Raw genomic sequence first — 23,799 nt, forward strand, 5'->3', positions numbered from 1 at the left:
ATTATGCTGCTTCGATCTATACTACGAGAAGAGCCTTTTATAAACAAATATCCAAGATTTATAAGTTAATCAAACGTGATCCAAGAAACGCTCACTACCCTACGTCTTAATGCAAAGGCGTTATTATTTTTACCCATCTTTAAGAGATTAAATACCAAAAATAAGAGCATATGCACACACACGCATAAAAGTTTTCATTGTCAAAATATTTATATTTCTGAAGCAGAGGGACAATTGAAAACGTTATTTCGACACTTCCAGCCCACTCCGTACTGAAATCATGGACGCATCACGTAAACGAAAAATACCTGTCTCTTTCTTTCCCCCCCCCCCCCAAAGCCGAGAAGTCTTATCGTAGAAGAGTTGATCAACTTTGCCCAAGAATATTAAGAAGACACCAACGAATAAGGCAAATACACGAAAATAAAAAGTCCTAATGCATTTCAACACCAATGGGTGCCGTCTTCAGAGGAAAATTTAACCACTAGTCACGAGGAATTATACTGGGTTCCAGAACAGATCTGCATGTTCGAACCGGAACCATGAAAGCCCAAATTTATCGCGACATCATTCTGGAACAACATGTACGTTTGTTTAGGGGTGCCATGGACGCCGAATTTGTGTTTATGGATGACAACGCCCGTCCTCACCGAGCAAACATCGTAAACGAATGTCTTGAATCTGAGGATATAGTCAGCATCCTCACCTGACTTGAATCCGATAGAGCATGTGTGGGACATGCTTGGTCGACGAGTTGCAGCCCGTCAACCACTTCCTACATGTGTACCGGAACTTCGGAGAGCATTGCTTGCTGAGTGGAGTGATCTTCCCCAAGATCAGATCGATAATTTGATACTCAGCATGCCTAGGCGTTGTACGGACTGTATTTCATCGCATGGGAGACATACAATGTATTAACCATCATACCAACCATGTAATAGTAAGTTTTTGTAAAGGAGATATTTTTTACAATTGCTCCAGGGAGCAAAAAATCGTAGTTTTTATGAATGGTATCATACATACACCATCGTTTTTGTTCTTCATCTTTTGTTTAATAAATGGGCTTTATGAATAAGTAACGTTTGTTTTGTTTCTGAACCTTTATTTGCCGGAGCTGGCATTATCCTTAATTTATGGACATGAGTGTATTTGTCATGTTTTCTTTGTTTTGTGTTTTTTAATTCACTGCGCTTCATTTTATATTTTAAAAAAAATTCACTATTTCAAAAACTTACCATACAACCACGAAGATGAAATAAAATCATTTCTTTCCTTCATCCTGTAGAAAATTGGACGAATTCCCCCCCCCCCTCCCCACATATTTCACGCCTTACCCACAACATAAGAAAAAATGTTACGAGTAACTGTGTGAGTACCATTTTTCTTTTGAATATCCACGTTGATCCAAATCAGAGAGAGAAAATGCCGAGACAATGTAGTATTTTCTTCTGGTAGAATGGATGCTTTCATTTCAAGAAGTTTTTATTTTCTCGAGGCAACCTGCACGGATGCAACAAGGATTAGCTGTTTGGAGAAAGAGCTCAAAATGGTTTTGTCTTCAGAGCTAGAGGGGACGGCGTGATAAAAGGGGGAAAAACTATTTACCCAATGCCTTACTTGGCATTAGTGTCATTACTTCGCGTAGGGGAGGGTATTTATGTATAGAAGAACACCGTTTGCCCTTTCGGAATGTTTGCGATGAACAATGGAAGTTGTATACATTTTTGGACTATAAAAAAACTCACTCTAAAAAGTGGACTGTAAACACTTCCATTATTTTTAGATAATTTTAATGCATAACAATAAATAAATTCACTCGCATGAAATTCCGATCGTAATCTCCGAATACATAACAACCAATAAAATACACATGTGCATACAAATATAATTCAATATATGATAGAATTATAAATTAAAGAAAAACTGCATGTAATATCAAAGCAAAATCACTAAAAGCAATTATAAATAGGTTAAAAATATATATAAATAAAAATACAAAATCGAACACAAAATACAATCAAATAAGCGTATACAACACCGATAAAACTCTATATGATTAACTAAAATGCATAGCACGTTAAAAATGATGTTTCATTTTCAAAGAAAGTTCAGAAGCGCTGAGAGAGTGACAAAATCTGTGATATGTGGATGAACACACGAGATCTGTTCCATATAACACCACTTTTATTAACTGATATTGGAAGAGACGATTTACTACAGTCCAGTTATGGAGACATTGGCAGGCGAGGTTTAGTTCTCTGTGTTCAGACGCGGGGAAGAACAGTTTAGCTCACCAGCAAATTGTACTAGTGGATTGGATGAATGTAAAAAGTAATACAATGCGCGAATAGTACAAACAGTAGTGGTCCCGACACCGAGCCCCGCATCCCACCCCGCTAGATACCCATTTTTTTCCAGAGAGGCAATCATCGACACGAACCTTAAAAGTCCTTCAGCCTAGATATGACTGCAGTATACGACAATATTTTTTCGGCACACCCAGGTTCTAATACAGTAAAACTTCTCTTTTGCGGTCACCGACGGACGGGACAAAAAAAATTCGTTCGTAAAAGAGGGGTGACCGTTGATCAGGGGCTTTGAAATGCATACTTCTATTATACAAGGGGAAAATATCATTTCGTCGTAAAAGAAGGGAGAGGGTATCCGTTAAGAGGGTTTTACTGTATTTTCATAACATCGGTTTTTCTGCCGCTGGTGGAATTTAGTGAATATTAATAGAGATGTTCGTATTTTCCAAACATCAAGTGTTCTATTTTTAAGGCTATTCCTACAGATATGCGAAAAAAGCATTGAATCTTTTTCGAAATAGCTTCGAAATTCTTTTGTTACTGGTATTTCGTTATTGAGCACAGCTACATCAAACTCCAACTTCCAGTCCAACACGTACCAATTCGTTAGAAGTTCCGCGAAGAGATACGAACGAGGTGCATGTATGGTTTAGGAGTAATAGCTACAACAAACTAGAAATTAAAAATGCCTAAATAAAGAATATATAGAAGTTTTGGCATACGCAGTGTATACATAATCATCATCATCATCATCAACAACAACCATTTTCAATCCACTGCTGGATGAAGGTCTTCTCTAAATTTTTCCGTTCTGCTCTGTCTGATGCTTTAGCCATCCAGTTGACTCCGGCCACTTTCCTGATTTCGTTGAACCATGTCGTGTGGGGACGCCTTCTCGGACGTTTAACACCGCGGTGGTACCAATCTAGAAAACTTGTGGTCCATCTGTTGCCCTGTCTTCTTGCAATATGTCCAGAGTGTATACATATCCGGGCATATTTTTTGTAGATATAGAAGATATAGAAAATATTCATTTTTGCATGGTGATTTTTAAATGCATATTTTCTTATTTTTGATAATTTTTAACTTTTTCGTGATTTTTTTTAGTGTGTATTTTGGATTTTTATGCATGTTTTAGCATTATTGGGTGCATATTTTGCCATTTTAAGTGCATATTTTGTCATTTCACGTGCATATTTTGCCATTTTACGTGCATATTTTGCCATTTTACGTGCATATTTTGGCGTTTTTATGTGCATATTTCTGGAGCATATTTTGCCACTTTTTAGTGCATATAATTCGGGCTCTAATAATAGCGAATTAACTCGGGTGAGTCTACTTAGTTCAGCCATCGTCAATAAGGGGTCGTTCAAGTATTACGTAAGCGAATTTTTAGCCATTTTTGCCCCCCCCCCCCCCCGTCAGCAGAAGTCAGTAAAACGCTGACCCGCTCCACCTCCCTTGTCAGCAAAATTTCGTCTTCAGCTCTGCCCATCAGACATCTGAATCCAACTCATATTTTCATAAAGGGTGGTGATGACGTAAGCAATATCCAACGTACCCCCCCTCCTCCCTTGTCATCAAAAGTCAGGAAATCGGAACCCCCCCCCCCCTCCCCATCGATGATGACGTAATACTTGAACGGCCTCCAAGTTTCTCACATAACAACGGTTATCCCCCATCATAATTAATTTCACTGAACCATACAAGAAATAGCTCTTGGAAATCGCCAAAATCCTTCCAATTTTTTTAAATTATTGCAAATTTTATGGATATTGCTTCACTTCAGCTTTGAATTTGAATTTCCATCCCGCATTCGGTGTAATCAACAATTTCACAGTTTTTTCTTCCCATTCCCGTTATCGCGATTTTTTATTACAATAGTAAACGTGGTTTTATCGTTCTGTACATCGTAAAACGCCATAATTGCTTAAGACGTTTCTTTTATATACGTGGTAAGCGGGAATTCCACTACTGCCAGTGGCGTCGGAGCCGGGGGTGCTGTGGGTGCTCGAGCACCCACGGAAGTTTCTAGAACGGGTCCGAGCACCCACAGAATTGATTCAAAAATCGAAATTTCCTACATGAATCTCAAGACGGGCACCCACAGATTCGAAACACTTCCGACGCCCCTCACTACTGCGCCGTTCCCCTAACATCCATTACAGCGCCTCATTAATAGTGCGTATTCATTATTTTTGAATTAAATATCAGCTTTTTATTTATTAAAAATATGTAAAAAATATAAACGAACTAATACTGGAGGCAGCAACTTGTACGGAAAAAATTTATACAAACTCGGTTGTAAGGACATCTTGGGCAAAACCTCAATAAATAATAGCTACGGCCTATTCCCATATATACATATGCGAATTACCTCGCTTATAAGGTTGCGATTTTCTCCTTCCAGAGCTGTTTACGTAATGAAGCAAGCAGTACCATGATAACGCGTCCAAAATAACAGCAACTTAGATAGTGTTTTTCTGCGAATTTAGCAGGTGTTTCGTCAAAGCGTGTACGTGTGAAAAAAAACAAATAACAAGATTTGTTTTTCTATGATTCGGTTATTTTTCGTGGACAGAAGAAATTAGAATTATTTCCAAAAACATGATAACACAGAAAAGAGGGAGAAATAAAAAAAAGAAAAACATAATGAGGGGTGTTTAAAGAAATGATTACGCCTGGTAACCCTATCTCACAACAAAATATTCCGAAGCAACTCACCGTTCGAGGATGAAACGGAATCGAATTATCTACAAAACTTTCACTTTTAAGAATGAGAGAAAGTATTTCAACAATGCCGGGGAAATAAATTCTTCCTACATTGTTGAAATAAATTCCTTAACTGTCAACAATGGTCACTCAGTTGTCAGTCTTTAACAATGGACGCGATGGATTCAGAGAGACATTATAAAAAAGAATGTTGCGGTGCGAATTCTTTGTATGCGATGTCTGGGTGAGAAGGACTCCTTCTTCCACGAAAGGCCTATTACAAATTAGGCTCGTGTCAGCCTATCGAGATCGTTAGCTTGACAGCGTGCGGAGGTTTTGGGCTTGCCCTTAGAAGACGGCTGGATTCATTCCTTGGCTTTTTTCTGCGTGAGCTAAGTGAACGGCAGGCATACCGGTCACTCCTTCCAGAGTTTTCTCTTAATACGCGAGATTAGGAGAAGCGATCGGCAACTCGTCGATCGTGATCGTAAGAACGGTAATCGGAACGGATTTTGTGCTCAATCGCCAAAGATAAACAACATTCATTGAATTTGACTTTCGTTTTCGATATATTCGAGTTTATAATTTCTATTAGATGTATGAAGTAATGCAAAGTTGTGAAGTTTAGGAATTCACGATCTATGTGGATTGTCGTAGGTGAGAAATCGACGATACTCTGAAATTATCATTTTATTACAAAATGAAATATGAATTCCTGACGTAGTTTGTGGTGAAACCGTAAATTAGCTTTTGATAGACATAAAAAAGTGGAAGAAACAAAACTTCTGAAACTTTATTTGAAGAATTTTATGTCTCTCATTTGAAACAAGTCTATCTTAAGAATGAGAAGAATTTCATTACGATAATTACACGAGCACAAAAATTGAGGTACCTGCAATTTCCACTCTTAAGCGGTGTTCGCCAAGAAGCATGTAGATGTGTGGTTCACGAATCAAAAACGAATTTTCCTCTTCCGTATTTCCTTGAACAGTGAAAATACACCTTCGAATTTTAGATGTAATTTTTTCACTAGAGTTATTTCTATGTTTTTCATTGCAAAAAAAGAAAAGAAACTCCTCCACTCACGAAACTTAGAATGTTGGAGAGAAGTGAAATTACTGTTGAGAATTATCTTTTTAGTGCAACACAAACTGTCAAGTAAGAAATACTGATGGCAGCACGATTAAAATACGAAACACACACAACTCTAAACAATATAAACACGTTAGGGCCACAATACACTCTGAGCACGCGTTTTGCGATTCAGCAATTTGTTAGAAAAGTAGTTGTTGTAGTAGTAGTGTGGGTGCGTTCTCTAACTCAATGTTATTTTCTCTGTCATACTTACTACATACAAACTCCGTCCAGGGAATATTCACAATACGTCCTAAATTCTGTCTTTCAAGAACTCTCATATGCACAGAAATCTTGCTACATACTTAGCTTCAAGTCCAAGTGGTGATTGTAAGAAAGATCGAAGAGTGAACAAAAATCGAACAAATCCGTGGATTCGCGGGAGAAGGAATGAGAGGAAAAAGACGACACCATGGTTTTAAAAAAGTTCTTACGAAATCCTACGAAGTAATATCTGATGGTTTCACGTGTAATCCAACAAGTATTAATGTTTTTTTCTGAAAGTGTTTCAACTTTCTAGTGTATTAAGCTTGATATGTAGGTGTGTATTATGGTGCGTATGCTCTTTTTTAAGGATTTTAAGGAGTCATAAACATCTCAAGAAAATTCGCGATTTGTGAAACGGAGTGCTTCATCTATTTCCGTATTTTATACTTGCCGTATTACTTTTGTGTGGTCATGATGGTTTAAATAGTTTTTGAAAAAGCATCAAAATGTGCGGGATTTTCCGAAAGGAAAATCTTATATTACGACGGAAAGGGTAACAAAAATTCCAACGCGATTTAAAACTCGAACATGCCCAAATCCTAGAATAAACCTTTTTTTTTTTTTGTGAAAAAATACATGCTTACTCGTGCAGTAAACATGTAATGTTTTATTCATGTTGCGTCGGAACTCAACTTAAATTTTCTTACGGATCTCCAGAATTTCGCGCGCGTTTATCTCTTCATCTTAACTCAGGAAGCTGTAGCTGTTTATTCATGAGGATGTAGTGGTCAATGTCATGTCATTGATTCTGTAAGAAGTAGAATCATGGATATACGTGTAAAGTATAAATTTTAACGCATGATGACGAAACTGAGAGATTGTCTTTTTATGAGCTCATGTTTGTGTGATATTTTTAGACGCTATGCGTGAACAAATAAAAATTACTTTTTTTTATATGTTATACCAAAATAAATTAATCCCGAAACAATAGGATTAAAAAATCACCGAGATATCGGTGATTGAAGTTTTTGATTTCTATCATTTTTTTTTACGTATCATTTTACACTTTCCAGACTTTTTTATTGTGGCTTTCAACCTGTAGGAAGAACCAAAAAAAAAAAAATCAATCATACCATCCATTCAACGCTTTCCTGGAAAATATACTTTAGATATTATTCAAATTCATGGAGCTTTCGATGCTACATCTGTTACAAAGAAAAATGTGCTTTTACAGGAAAATCCCGTTTTTTTCGGAAGGATAAACCAGATTTTAATTTTGCTTTGGAGTTTCAGGAAATTGAATACGTTTCTTTGATTGAGAACTTTTAATTTGATAAACATCACGAAAATTTATCATTTATTCGAAGAAAATTCTTAGACGAGGAAATCAATCGTATTTAGGTATCAGAAACACAATTGACACAAAATGAATCTCAAAAGAAAATGAAATAACATGGATGGACATGTCCATGATGCACAACAAAAATATAGGGTGTCCGAGAAAAATCTTAAAATATAAAAATACGAAAAGGTGAAATGAAGTGCAGTCTGCGACAAAAGAATGAAGAAGAAATCCAAGTTTTTTTTTAGTGTGAATTACCTGAGGTAGACGGTGTGCTAGTTGCTCGGCAGCTGTAATAAGAAACGAAAATGGCAACCGCGCAGCAGAAAGTGCAATGTGTATGGAAGCGAAATCGCCGAATACCGTGCAAAGAAAGTTTCGCCTGATATGATATAGAAATTCACCAACTATGCCTTTAATTTATGCATGGATGCAAGACACAGGAAATATTGAGCATGTGTACTTCTCGATTTCGCAACAAGTGCCAATTACACTGTCATTCATCAATCACAACGATCCTAGTGCTAATTGAAATCATAATTAGTTAATTAGTTAGTCATTGAAATTCGTGAAAATTAGTAAAATTGTGAATTTTCTATTTTTTTTTTAAATTTGAAATATTGCCCTTTGTTGATCACAACGATCCTAATGCTAATTGAAATCGTAATTAATTAACTAATTAGTCATTCAAATTCGTAATATCTAGTAAAATTGTAAATTTTCTGATTTTTATAAATTTGAAAGCTTGTCATTTATCAATCACAACGATCCTGGTGCTAATTAAAATAATAATTAATTAACTAATTAAATCACCCTGTATAAATTATCATGCGATGTACGTTCACGGCATTTTTTCTCGGCAGGAAATAAAGGGGAGAAATATTATATTCTGTAGCGACGTCTATATAAAATTTTCCACCGATCAGTAAAGTGACTCGTCGCGTATTTATAAATCACCGAGGCACATCGCTAGATCACTTAACTCACTCGCGGCATATTTGCAGATCACTTTAGTGATCTACAGCATCTTCACAGATCACTTGATTATGTGGCCCGCCACACGTTTTCAAATCAATGGAGTGCCGCGATTCAAAAGGGTAGAGCTTGTAGTAGTCTTGAGTTTCAGCGGAAGGACTTCGTGACGTCATCATCGAACGAATGAGAGACGCAGAATGTGCAACGTCATCAATTGTGGGAGGGGCTGACAAACGAGGAACGAATCATTCAAGAGATAAATGACGTCATTGATGAGGTGGGCCGTAAAACCCGATTTTTAATTTTCGCTTTCAAGGTTTTAGTGACGTCATCCAGATTCATCGCGTGGCATCTTCTAATGCTAAAGCAATGTGAAACTCCTGTTTATAGACGATTTGTTTACCAGTGTAATTATTCTCAAAACATCATTAGTTTTTTGGAGCAGAAGTCTCAAATATCCTCCATTACCAGGACATTCATTTCAAATTTTTAGAAAAAGTATTTGATTTGTGACATGTTTTTCCGAGCTCATGCATGCAATGTTAAGTTAATGCGAAATTGCTTTTCTACGAGAACAAGATTATCAAAAATGTCACTCTTGTCCAAATCATGCTCTAACTTGCAAGAAGAATTGGCTTTTGAATGCAAATTGTTTCTTTAACGTTATTCAGAAATCCAATTATTCACTTGTATAATGTGTTTTCTGAAAATATGTAAAATGCACATGCAGAATCAGTTTTATTGAAACCAATGATCGCAATCAATGTCCTCATTATTTTATAGGTGCTAGGGCTAAATGGAAAAGATCAGCTTCTTCCAATTACTTTAGCTTCAATGCCCTGGCCCGGAGGCCACATTTTAGTCGTATGAATAATAATTAGAGCCCGGATTATATGCATTAAAAAATTGGCAATATATGCTGTAAAATATGCAAATATGCATCTAAAAATGCACAATATTGGTTTTTTCTAGTTTGTCTTTAATTAGAACTACAATGACCTACACAATAATTTACATGACAATTAATTTGATGATTATTTTAATTTATTATGTAATTTTCTTCTTATTCTTCTTTTTTGGGCGCGGTAGCCCAGGTCGATGAGATACTCGCCTAAAGTACCAAAGGATGTTCGATACCCGGTTCGTCCTTGTCAGAAAACTTTCCTCACACAAGGGTGCAACACAAACGGCGACAAGACCGCAGGAAAAAATTGCTACCGCAAGTAGTCCCCCATCGAGGGGTTAGTACCCCCAACCCCTCGACAAGTATGAAATAAAATAAATAAGCCTGCCGTTCGGAATCGGCAATAAATTGTAGGTCACAGTCTAATTAGTCCTCGTGTGCAGAAAATGACCGTGGTGCGACAAAAATGATCAAATGATTATTCTACTTTTTACAATGTCAGATATAAAGGGTTAAGTAGTAGTAATTTCCGAAAATTATGAAGTGAAAAGTTTTCTTTGGAAGAAATCGCACTCTGTAGTGTGATATTATGTCCGGTTTTCAAAAATGAAGAAAGATGGCAGTATCCTTTGTCTATTTTTGTAGACCTGTGGTCTAAGATCTGCTAAAAAAAAAGTTATTATTTTTTTTTTCGATTAGTGTGTCGTCGCGTTGTTTTCTGATGCACAATATTCATACGCAAATTCGTTGTAATGTGAAGTATTACAATGCCCACCCTTACTTATATCCTTGTTATGTTTAGAGGGCCTTTTGATCAATATCAATTTCCATTATTTGATGCATGTTTAATATAAAAATATTCTTCATTGTGTGGACCTAACAGTAGTTTATTGAATATTGAGAAAAATGTATGAAAAACATCTTGGCCTTCCAAAATATTAAGCCTATAATTATCGCACTCTCAAGCTATTACTTAGCACGAAAATATCTTTTAAACAAATAATTAAATCATTTTCCTTTATTAAGAACCGAATGAAGCACGACGTATTCTCAATGACATCTCAGTTGCGTATTTTACTAGAAGTCAACCTAGTTCATTTAAAAACGTAAAAGGAAAAACTATATTTTTCCCACGAAAGTGGGAGGTTGAAAACGAAACGATATGAAATCAAATTTCATTCATTTGATTAATAAACTGATTACAGGGAAATAATTCTTACGTGATCCCTGCTATCCGTATGAAGGGGTTTTTTGTTAATCATTCGCTATGGCAGAATCAAATCACCGAAGTTAAATTAATCTTGATCTTTACCAGGAACTATCGATTGAGAACCGAAACCTCTTTTGCGTTCTTGTACGTATCTTCAAGAAGAAAACGATTAGCACATAAGCTTTAATTAACGAGATCATCCACGAACCGATAATTTAATAGGTTGGTTTACACCGACACGTAATCGATCTTTAGCTGTGATAAATTCCCATGTACATACCGGATAATTGAATTTTCATCAAGTAGATTTATTAGGCACTAGTAGTTTTTTATTCACTGCCATCGATGTGAGTGATTCTTATGATGGTTGGTGGAAAAAATTCAGCTCACGACGCAACGCAGTTATTTCATTTGAAAATATCTTCCCTTAAGAGAGAAGTACAAAATCCCTTGTGGACGAACAAGAAATAGAAGTGAGCACTGGATCATACAAAAGTCTTTCTATTCATTTCATCCAACACAAAAACAAGATGTCATCAAAAGTTCTTTGAAAGTTATGGTTTTTTTCCCCCTTTCATACAAACAATACAAAAATACATTTTTAGATAAAACGTCTTTTAGAGTCACAAAAGTGTAAGTTGTTAAGACTTTCCTCTCGGTACGACCATGGGTTCCATTACTGCTGACTCTTGCTCCCCTTCATGAATTTCTATATCACTTGTAAATTTCCGAACGGCTGATGAATTCCCTTTCAAAAGTAATTTTTGATTTCGGACGGCTTAAAAGAGTAATGTTCCGGAAATAATGCACTCTGATGCCAATACTTTTGAAAGTAAAACACGCACTACCTTCCACTACACACACGCTATGAAAATGTGTAATTAGGGGGCAGTGGGTGGCATTTGTAATTTTTATGGAAGTGAAACCTTGATGAAAAACTTATTTAATTATGGTATTTTATCATTTTTATCTGAAAAATCATGGAAATGTCATTATATGGAAAGAAACATCTGATATTTTCTAGCGATATGTTGTTTGAACTTTGTCACTGGACTTATCCCGTTGCCGAGATCTCTTCCAGCCCAGCTTCGTGGCAGTGTATGGAACAACCAGAGGTAAACAATCATTTCTTAACGGTTTTAAATGGTTTCTATATGTATTACTCTTTTCAAGTTAAAACCTTTGGTACGCACATGTGTATCTGTCCGAAATGGGCATAATAATGAAATCTACCCAAATTAATTGATTAATTTTGTTGTCTTTTTTTAGAGAAAAAAATATTTCAAGAGTCAGTTCAGAGAGAAAAGCTCAGGGTTTAGTTCACGGTGGAGAACAGAGAAGTCACCGTGCATACAATGGATAGTACACGCGTATCAATGCGCAATACAGAAAAAAGACGTAAAAAAATTTGGAATTAAGCTTTAATTCTTTGAAAATATGGAAAAAACATGAAAAGATGATTTAGGGCAACAATTTGGTTACATGTAAACGATAAAAAAAAGTACTGTTTAGACATGATGCATGAGTTTTAATAGGGCGTGTGATCTCCTCGAACAGCTAAGACTGCTGCACACCTGTTTGCCATGGATGTGATGAGGTTATCGATTACTGTTCCACTCCTCAAGAAGTGCAATCTGCAAGTCTCGGACAGTAACAGGCGGCCTTGGTCGCGCAGCAATGCGTCGTCCGGATTGGATTCAGGTCAGGAGAGCACGCTGGCCATTCCATACGCTGTATTGCTTCAGCTTCAAGCATGTTCTCCACCAGACCAGGTCTATGCGGTCGGGCATTATCATCCTGGAAAACAAAGGAATCTCCAATGGCTCCAGCGTAAGGGATGACATGAGGTCGCAGTATCTCGTCTGCATACCTTCGGGCCGTCAAAGTGTCATTCCGAATGATATGCAGGTCCGTACGTCCGCCTATGCTGATTCCACCCCATACCATCCAACCAGCTCGTCTGTATTGTGACCTTTCACGAACGAATGCGGGGTTATTTCGAGTGCCCCTGTCCCTCCATACCAGAACACGTCGGGTGTCACACTCCAGACTGAATCGGGACTCGTCTGTAAACAGCACTTGGCTCCAATCATGTTGCTCCCAATCTCGATGTTCAGCAGCCCATCTTCTTCGGGCCGCACGGTGGCGTGGGATCAACGGAATGCAGATCATTGGCCTACGTGCATAGAGCCCTCCCTCATGAAGCCGATTACGTACTGTTTGGCTGGACACCCTTCGTCCTGTTGCCAAGAGCAACCGTCTTTGCAGCTGCGTAGCATTCTATGTTCTGTTTCGACGGGCTGTTAACCGTACATACCGGTCATCAGTTGCTGTAGTGACGCGTGGCCGACCTTGCCCTGGTCGACGTCTAACATTTCCTGTTTCTTGGAATCGATTCCACAGCCTTGCAACAACACTTCTGGCGACTCCAACAGCGTCCGCGACACTACGTTGTGTTTGCCCGGATTCCAGTCTGCCTATAACACGCCATGCCACGGATTCCGGTAAATCACGTTGTTGAGACATCCTCAAGTCACCTTGTCTCAAAAAAAAATACTGCGCAATCGAATTTCACAGTTACGGCAGTAAAACAGACGTTTCTGCAACATCCCGATTTCTGCCCTTATCTCCTTTTTCTGGTTTTTGACGTCATGAACTTTGATTTGCATATGAAGTTTTCTTCTTCCGTTTCCTGCTAGGCTTTAAATTATGGATGATTCATTTTATGTTACTTATCGGTATACATCTTTGCGTAATTTTGTTAAAACCATGTGCTTTCCGAATTGTTTTGAGCAGTGTATTTTGACCTGAGAAAAAAAAATCTCTTTCTTTCTTACTGTCGCCACCTGGGGGCCATTTGCTGAGGTAAAGGGTTGTCGCAGACTCGGAGAGAAATGTTCTTTGGTCATCATGTAAATGGATATGAATTTCTTTTGATGCGTAACCAATTCCGCCGTGTGAAACCTGATTTTCTGCTCTTCTGGTGAAATAAGTGAATTTGCATCTCCTATCATTGAAGCCGGGTTTTCCTAGGAATAGGCTTGTTGCGCAGCGTGAACCGAATTTGACCATTTCGCGCCGGCAGAAACGTGTTAGATAATCACGCTATGCATTTGTATTTTCCTAGCGTGGCGCATCAGATCAGGGAGGCTATTTTATAGTATATGGCTTTGGCATCAGCTACTCTGTCGTCTGCATGCTCCGGTTTAAAGAAAAGGGAAAGAAAACACAACACACACACAAAAATGAAGGAAAGATCGGTGAAATGCGCGGCCCACGACGCATTTGACTCCTCCAGAAGCAGCCGGCCAATCACGACCGACGTAAAGCGCTATCGTCAGGTGTATTGCGCTCTGTAGGAAAACAGTCATGCTGCTTTTCTTATTGGTGAGCGGACAGTGTGTCGCGCTGGGCGATTCACGTTGCGCGCGGAACAGAAAACTTGCTCCTAGGAAAACCCGGCTTGAGGATACGAAACGTAACCTAAGCGGCGCGTACAAGCCTCACATTATTGTCGAGCGGAGTAACAACGCATTTTGCAGCTGGGGGTTGGTGCACGATCTTGGATTCCCATGCTTTCCTACGGGAAAAATCTCTAAACCATTTGGACCGTCTAGATTCATATTGGCTTGATTTGAGGTCTGCATCGCAACAATTAATTAGCCGTCAAATGGGTAGTGGCTCAGTGGTGGTTTGAGGAGCATTTTCTGCCCCAAGGAAAAGATTGATGTAGTTTTCCTGCCCTCCCAAGGATGAACACAAAAGCTATGCGGAACTTTTGCAGGAGTAACTTCGTATAAATATAAAGACGTTCTTTGTGTGACGAAGAATGCGTGTTCCTAAAAAATAATGCAGCAATTCATGTCAGGTCGCACAAAGCAGTAGTTCACAAGCAAAAATACATCAAAACTTGTAGGGAATCATTTGCAGATCTGTAGACGTAGGTAAGGAGTCATTCAAGTATTACGTCAGCATCGGGGGGGGGGGGGTTCGGATTAGCTGACTTTTGATGACAAGGGGGGAAGGGGTTTGAAGGTTGCTTATACGTCATCAACCACCCCTTTTTGAAGATATGAAATATTCTAAGCTGCTGACCAAATTTCGCTGACAAGGGGGGGGGGGGTCAAAAATGGCTAAAAGTCTGCTTACGCAATACTTGAATGGGCCCTAAGGGACAATTTTCTTCTACCGGGCATCTAAGAACCGCAATATCACAGGCTTGGAATGTGACAATCTCATTGATTTCGTTGAATCCATGCCAAATCGGATTTTTAATTCGATTAGCAACTGAAGCGGCTGTACCAAATATTGATTTCGACATTGGTAAATTTTCGTATACACAACATTGTCTTAAAGATGATGAATGTTCAGCTTTGTCATCGGGTTGGGGCTCCCCCAGGACAACATAATCATAGTACAATAAAAAATAATCACTCAAAAATTTAATTTTTCTTAAATTTTAATTCAAATTTCATTAAATACAGCACCTCAGTGGCACTGGAACCTAGAGGGCTCAGGCCACATTAGCCCCCTACCCCCACATCCCAAAAGTACATTCCAAGGTCTCCGAGTCCCTTAATAATTCAAGAATATCCAATGCAATCCCTACCTGCATACGCCCTTGTTGGCTGCATATACGGACGTCTGGGAACCCTAGGACCTCCCCCTCCCCATTTTCTTCCTATCAGAGCTCTACGACGAAACATTCTTTCCGACGCAAGTTCCGCGAAATCAAATATGCACTATGCAAATGAAGCCAGGTTCAGACCCGCCGCGCTGAACCATTCAAAAGCTTGTTTTTATCCCACAGCGTTTTTAGGTTTTCACGGAAAACAGATTTTTGCACGTTTGGGGCATCGACTAACATCTTCCTACAGCAGAAAGCCTTCTCGAAAAGCTTTGACGTCACTGAAGTCGTCCATTTCCCCTGCAGCCATTGATTAAAGCAGGGCGACGTATGCGAAATCTTTGTCATGCTTTTGCAGTATATGCAATGACTATAGGGGAAATGGACGACTTCAGTGACGTCACGAGCTTCCCGCCGAGGCTTTCTGGTATAGAAGGTCTTGGTAGTGTGGCGGGTTCAGACCAAAAAGATCGGCTCCGAGTTCTCTCGAACTCTCTCACATGCGTATACGAATTCATCGTTACGGTAAAAATCGATGCAATTTTGTAAAAATAATAATAAAAATAACTAAAACACCACAAGAATCTCAAATACCCGACACTGTAATGTTTTTAAGGTGTTCAAAAAATGTTAAGCTTCTTTTCTTGCATTGGCGCTGCCATCTGTCTTGAATATTTTCAATGAGAGTAACAGGTTCTTGAGTTTTCATGTATTAGATTACAATTAAGTATCTCTACAATTAAGCCTCTGAAGCAAACTTTCACGTACAACGAACAGAACTGTATGAGGTAATAATTTTAGCTGATAGTGTTTACATATCATCGTAATATTCTCATGGATGATCATAGAAATATGACCAGTTCTATGGTGGACGTTTTCTTAAGTTCCGCTCAATACTAGAACAAAGATGTCGCTCTGGCATCAGAAACGACGAAGTTATTTGAAAATTATTATTTTTTATCGTTTGAAAATCCATTTCCAGTCAAACGGTATCAAACCGTCAGTTTTGTTTACTTTCGAGTAGGAAAATTTAGCATCTTTAAAATGTACAGTCGTGCTGGGTGCATGTAGCTTTTTCGAAACTTGTCTGAGATGCGAAGCCGTGTATCTCTTCAGCTTGCACTTCCGGCCACTGTCGTCTTCGTATCCCTGAGGTTGATCCATTAGATCAGTGGTTCTCAACCGGGGGCCATATGGCCTCAGGGGGCCCCTAGGATATTCCAGGGGGGCCACGGTTGAAAATCTGGCAATAGGGGAGCCACGGCTACTGATACGGGGGCCACGAAGAAGTTTGTGAAATTAAGTCACTCTGACTAAAAAAAATTAATTTCAAACAAAATGCATAGAATATCTTTTTAGAAATTTTTCCCCTATTCAAGTAACATTAACATGAGGAAGGAAATAAAAAAAAGTGGTTCATGTAATCTTGGGGAAAATGACAGTAGGCCCTGACACAAACTATTAGAAGAGGTTTAAGCAAAATGGAGTAACTGTAAAGACAGAAAATTGTGTGTTCGAAGACTTTTCATTCAAAGAGGGCTGCCATAAAGAAAGCAGGCAAAGATTTGTTGACCACATTGACATTCTTTTGAGTGCTGGTAGTAAATGCAATCAAAGAAGTCGATGAGTGAAAAATGGAAGCTTGTAAAAAAAAACCCCATCGTTCTCATGCAATTACAGACGGAGAGCCATCTAGTTTAGCACAAAGCTATCTTCAACCGGCACTGAGTGGTCTGATGAGGAATATATTTATAAAAATCGAATAGAGAATGATTGCTCTGGGGTATTTTTTTATGAATTTTTGGGGAGGGGGCAGTGCCAACCCATTGCATCTACTGAAAAGAAATAAAGTCGAATTCAGTTACAACGAACTCCAAGAGACCAAATCATACATGAGAAAAAATACCCGTGAAATTAAATTTTTTAAAACTACATTGCTGTATAACTTAAGAAACTGCAATTGCATAAATTTACTGTTGTTTCAATCGCAAGTGTTCATATGAAATTCCTTTCAATTTAACAGGAAAAACGTAATTTTAAACATATTTAAGACGGTCTTAACGTCATTTGGTTTGCTGACTGGTTTCTATGTACAATCCAAGCAGATAATGTATTGGGACTTCTCTAAGATTGACACCACACCTTTGAAGTTTTTTTAATCTATACTGTAATGCTTCCTATTAACTGCCCTACTGCATAAGCCTGTTGCTGGCCTGCAACATCCGAAATAATTTCAATGCAATTTTCCTATCCTGCAAGAACAATGTTGTGGACATTAGAAAAAAAAAAGTTCTAAAAGGGCGTATGACCACATTTTAAGCAATTTAAATCCGTTTATTACAGACTCACTGCATCTGCTGATTTCTCAGAAAAATGCAATAAATTCTCACGTAAGTCTTCACTTTGAAATGTCCAAAATCGTCTCTTTGTATCTGTCAACCTAAAATTTGTGGTTTTTAGTGTTGATAATACGCATGCAAAACCAATTCAGCGACGCATTTTTCACAATCTGCAAAAACTGCTTGGATTTGATAGTTGGAAATGATGTCTAAATGCCAAAGATATAGAGATTAATCTCGTGCCCGTAGTCATACGTCTCATAAATGTGAAATTTTTTCCATAAAACTGGGAGTGAGGCGCGAATCTCCTTGCTCACAAGTGTAATTTCGAGGCATTTACGCACAACCGAGCCCCTATTGGCCATTTTTCTTTTTTTCTCCCCACCCTTTCTTCCTTTTGTTTCCTTCCTAAATTTATAAAAGTAAAAAGGACATAATTATTATAAAAAGGACTGTTTTCAGATAAAATTGCAAAAGTTCAATTACGTTAGTTTAGTGGAAAAATAACAGATTACTTTGGGGGGGGGGAATACAATCAAACCCCATTATAATGAACTCCAAGAGACCGGAGTAATAAAGAAATTTCGTTACAAAGGAATTTCAGATTTTTATATTGTTCCTATGTAAACTTATCCGGGGCATTAGAAAAGTTTTCGTTAAAACGATATTTTTTTCCGTTATAACGGTATTCGTTAAAACGGGAGTCGGGTGTATTTCGTCTCAAACTACTTTTTTACGTGCAGGCTGTATGGGTAACAGGTCGCATGGCACTTTACTGGTGAGCAGTTAGTCTTAAAGACATACCCAACTAGAAAAAGTATCCAAATCACGTGTCCAACTCAGATATGCCATTCATGTTGTAAGGGGTTGTATAGCTATAAAATAAAAAAAACCAACTTTTTATACCATCCCCGTGTGCCAAAGAACCCAATTAAGAAGTTGTTGCTCTGTCTTTCCCGATGCCAACTAAAATAATTTCACGTTTCTAAGTGCAATATTCACCGAGATATGCGAATTCGAAAAATTGAGGAAATTTGGAAAAAAAAACTGCATTAAATGCGGGTAAAATGGTTTCCTCTCATTTAATGATGTTTTTTTCCCCAATTTTTTTCGAATATCTCAGTGAATATTGCACTTAGAAAAGATGAATTTTTTTTGTCGGAGACCGGGAAACAACTTTCCAATTGGGTTTTGAGGCACAGGGTGTCCGCGTAAAAAGTTAACATTTTTATTTTAATAACTATGTAACCCCTGGCAACGTGAATCAAATATGTGTGTAATACACATTATTCGGGTACTTTTTCCTTCTAGGACCAATGGTTCGCCAGTAAAATGTCATATGCCCCGTTACCTATGCGCTTCTGTATATTAAATATAGTAAGGACTGTTATGTGAAATAACCTGTGCCCTGTGTTTAAGCTAACACGCATGTTGCTTCGTTCGAGTGCGAGAGAGCGGCCATATTATGAACCAAAAAGCCACTTGAAGGTAGCTTGTCATCCAATGAAATATCAGATTTTCACGTATCGAAGTTGAAGTCAACAAACTGACAATTTTCTTATTTGAAAATCTGATTATTTATATTTTCCGATGGGCTTGAAATCCTGATAACGAATCATTATTATGTTCACATGAACAGTTTCGTCACTGCGTTACGCAATGACAAAACCCGTATCCACCGGGTGAATCGAAATGATACGCCGTCCACCAAAGCAGTTTTTTTTTTTTTTGCCTTGTAGCATTTGCAGCGAATTCACAATGGCATTAACTATTTTAAGGGAATTAAAATTAATTTAACACTCTAGAATACACTTTAAGACATTAATTTTTAAAAATATTGTTGGTGCTGCTACCTACTTTCAAAATTAGAAGTGCCTTATGTGGTGATGACGAAGCTCAGGTATAAAAAACTAAAACTCTTCATTCAGCTTGGCTCCTTATAAACTGACCTGAAAGATCGAACTTCCAGTTCAGTAATTTTTTCAAGACCCAAGGAGACATCCAAAACTCCAAAACAAAGGACCTCTACACAAGCAGACGACGGATAAGATCGTAAAAAGTGAATTTTCCCACTCCACAGTAATGTGCTGCCATCTAGTCTCAAATTTAAAAGCGACTCATATGGTGATAATGAAGTTCAAAGTAGAAAAACTATACTCTTTATTCCGCTCAGTTCCTTATAAACAAAGCTCATAAACTGAACTGGAAATTTAAACTGAAAGTTCGGTTATTTCATATGAGCATAAGGAGACGTCCAAAACGAATTACCTCTTAATGAGCAGACGACAGATAAGAAGTCGGTTCCCTACAAGCTGAGCTCACAAACAGAACTGGAAGTTCGAACTCCCAGTTCAGTTATTTTTTCAGAGCACAAGGAGAAGTCCCAAAACAAGTAACCTGGAGAGAAGCAGACGACAGAGATTATTGATGCTTGCGTCGAGCTTATATTACTGGAGGGAGCATCCAGCCACCGCGACGGCAGCGCCATCGAATGCAAGGAAATCACGGGACTCGGTGAAAACAAACTTCCCGCCTGGCAATTTGCCCATAGAAGTGTACAGTTCGGTCTCTAAATATTGGGTTTTAAAGATTTAAAAAAAGGATAAATTTTAATTCTGAATTTTAATTCATTAATTCTGAAAATTTCTTCCATTAATTCTGGAATTTTCCTTCATTATTTCTTGAATATTCTTTCATTAATTCTAGAATTATTTCCTTTATTAATTATTATTCCTTTCATTACTTCTGAAATAATTGTTTTTATCAATTCTGGATTTGTTTCTTTCATTAATGCCGAAATTATTTCTTTTATTAATGCTGGAATTATTTCTGTCATTGATTCTGAAATTATATCTCATTAATTCTGGAATTATCTCTTTCCTTCATTCTTGAATTATCTTTCATTAATTTTATTATTATCTCTTTCATTAATTTTATTATTATCTCTTTCATTAATTTTATTATTATCTCTTTCATTAATTTTATTATTATCTCTTTCATTAATTTTATTATTATCTTATTATATCTTTCATTAATTTTGGAATTATCTCTTTCCTTCATTCTCGAATTATCTTTCATTAATTTTATTATTATCTCTTTCATTAATTCTGGAATTATCACTTTTATCAATGCTGTAATGATCTCTTACATTAATTCCAGAATATTTTCTTCGATTAATGATGAAATTATCTTTCTTTAATGCTGAAATTATAACTTCCATTAATTTTGGAATTATCTCATCGATCATGCTGGAATTATTTTTTCATTTATTGTTTTAAACTCCTACTTATGCCATAAAAAAATAACAGGGGATCGTGTTTGTTTTCACCGAGTCACGTGATGTTCCGACGAAAGATGCTGGGGGGGGGGACACAGTTCTCAGCACTGCCAAGGCGTCAACCGCTGACGTCATACTATCTCTGGAGGCTTGATTTATATGCTGTTGGTGCTGCCATCTAATCTCGAAATTTCAGGCAACTCATGCGATGATGAAAGAGAGATCGTTTTTTTTGGCATAAAATGTTTTTATGAAACGAAAATTTTGGTAACGAAATTCGCACATTTGCAATAATCGATTTTATGTAAAAGAAAATAATTATTTCTTTCCACAAAAGCATTCGAACAATATGGATGATCGAACAAATAAGTGAAAATACGGATTATGTGGTCTTCAGATAGGGTTACCAGATTCCAAACTGAAAAAAGGGAACTCCTGGTGCGAACTTTAGGCAGTGCCGTCTTAACGCATGCTTCCCCCTCCCCGGGCCGTGCCCGAAGGACCTCAAGAGAAGAGGTGCCTCAGAAAAACGAGACGTAGTTGAATTTTTCGAGAATTTTGGAGGTAGGGCCTCCAAAAAATCCCTTGGCTCGGGGGCCCATGATGCTATTACGACGATCCTGCCTATCAGCCCCACCCTTGTGGGGGGTCAGGGAATTCCAATACTTGATTCGTTTACTTCAATTCATTTACATTAATTAAACAAAAACAGCAATGAAAAATTTGAAAAATAATCAAAGTTATCGAATTGAACGTATATTTGATAAAGAGATGATGACGCGCTTTAAAAGTATGACAAAAATTTACGTCTGTTCAATATGAGTCGAGCCACGATGAAGTGTCAGCAGGTGGTCCACGCGCTAATTATTATTAATAATTTATGAATTTCGTAAAATTAATTTAAATGCCATTCCCTTTCAATGGATCGTGTTTGATTACGATCCAGACCATCAACGCGCTCCTGAAATAATGAAAAAAATGAGTGTAATTGAATGCGTTCATAAAATTTTTTAGAGGGAACCATAAAAATTATTTTTGCATTGGGCCGCAAAATTCTCCTAAGCCCGGACCCGTCTCCGATTTTTGAATTTCAATATCTCAGGGAATAATGCAGTTAAAAACATGTAATTTGTTTGTTAGGCTCAGAAGAAAAAGAGCAACAACTGTCTAATTGGAAGTTAGAAGACGGGGGGGGGGAGGGAATATCGTTTAAAAAATTTCATTGTTTATTTCGTGTACACTGTATTTTCATCCTCAAAACTCGTACATAGTCATTTCTGGTCACATTTTGAGAATTTTTTAAAATTAGAACCATAGGCACTACGACGAACGGTTGATGAATAAAGGCTGTGCCAACACTCCAAGGAGAAACCATTGACTCTTAGAATGACCATAATATTACCAATAGGCAGGGCCGTAACTAGTGGAGGGGGGAGCAGGTGGGTCTGTTGCCCCGGGCGCATTGCAAAAGGGGGTGCGAATTTAACCATTCAACCTACCCTTCAGCATTACGGGGGCTGCCTAACTGAGTAGTTGCCCCGGCTAACCCAGTATTCAGTTACGGCCCTGCCAGTAGGTATATTATTTCTGAAGATTCACCGTTATATATTGGGTATTTTTTATTTTTTTAGATACATTCTAAAGTTTGTAATTTACACCTGGTAGCATTTCTATTACTTCTATAGATCAAACTATACAGTTGATCCATTAATGACCCACAAAAATCATGTTCTTATTCTGTAGAACTTGGTTTAATGCCCATCTGGGCACTTCTGGCACCGGGGTGCCAAATGACAATTAGATCTAGTTCCGATATTCAAAAGTAAATATGCAAATATGTAGGTAGGAATTTTTAGCTAGGTAGTAGGTGCCTCTCTCAGAAAAATCGCTTTGTATGTGAGCGTATGATAATGTAAAGACAGCCCTGGGCGTACTTTATGAAAATTTGGAAAAGGTAATCAAAAAACTCAGCAAAATAATGTGATCTAGTATGCACTATTATTAGTTTCCCATGTTCTGTGTCATCCTTGTGATAACGATCTTCAACTGTACAATCAAGTGTTCTTTAAATTTTAGGATCTTCCATCGGTTGATCAATGTTGAAAAACATTTTTACATTAAAAAAAAAAAAACATTCGATATATTTTTGTGTTGCCCCTTCTGTACTGATGCACTGAGCACGTGCTTATTTTGCTTAATGGTCAATCCGGCCCTGACTGCGTACATGATTTCTCTGGAATGAATGTTTCAAACAAGTATTTAAAATTTTTTCACACGTATTTTAGTTAATTTTTTCAAATTCATAGTAGGACTACAATATGAACCTACATATATCGTTGATACATTGGTGAAAATGATGTCAAAGGTTCAACTTTTCAACTGCCGATTCATTTGCGTGGCTACTCCCTCATTACTACTTTTATGAAAATAATAAAATTAATAAAACTGCTTGCTACCACTTTTTGTGATTTTTATCACTACAAGAGAATGCGTATTTTGGAAGCTACAACTGACATTTTCTCAATGAAGCCATGACTGTTTACACAAAAATAAACTAATTTGAAATAATACAAATTTCATCCAGTACAGTGACTTGATGACATTGTGCCGTCTTCAAGCTCAGAATTTACATTGATTGAAAATAATTTATTCTTATACGTTTATTTTGCTCTTTCGTTATTTCCATAAATTAAAAATTAATCAAATTAAATTCAAACATATTTATACTTCAGACAATTTTTGAATAACTATCTTCAAATGGAA

This window comes from Pholcus phalangioides, unplaced genomic scaffold (assembly GCF_987345545.1).
Source record: "Pholcus phalangioides strain wild (caught in Gottingen) unplaced genomic scaffold, Ppha-v1.0 ptg000010l_1, whole genome shotgun sequence".
Lineage (NCBI taxonomy): Eukaryota > Metazoa > Arthropoda > Arachnida > Araneae > Pholcidae > Pholcus > Pholcus phalangioides.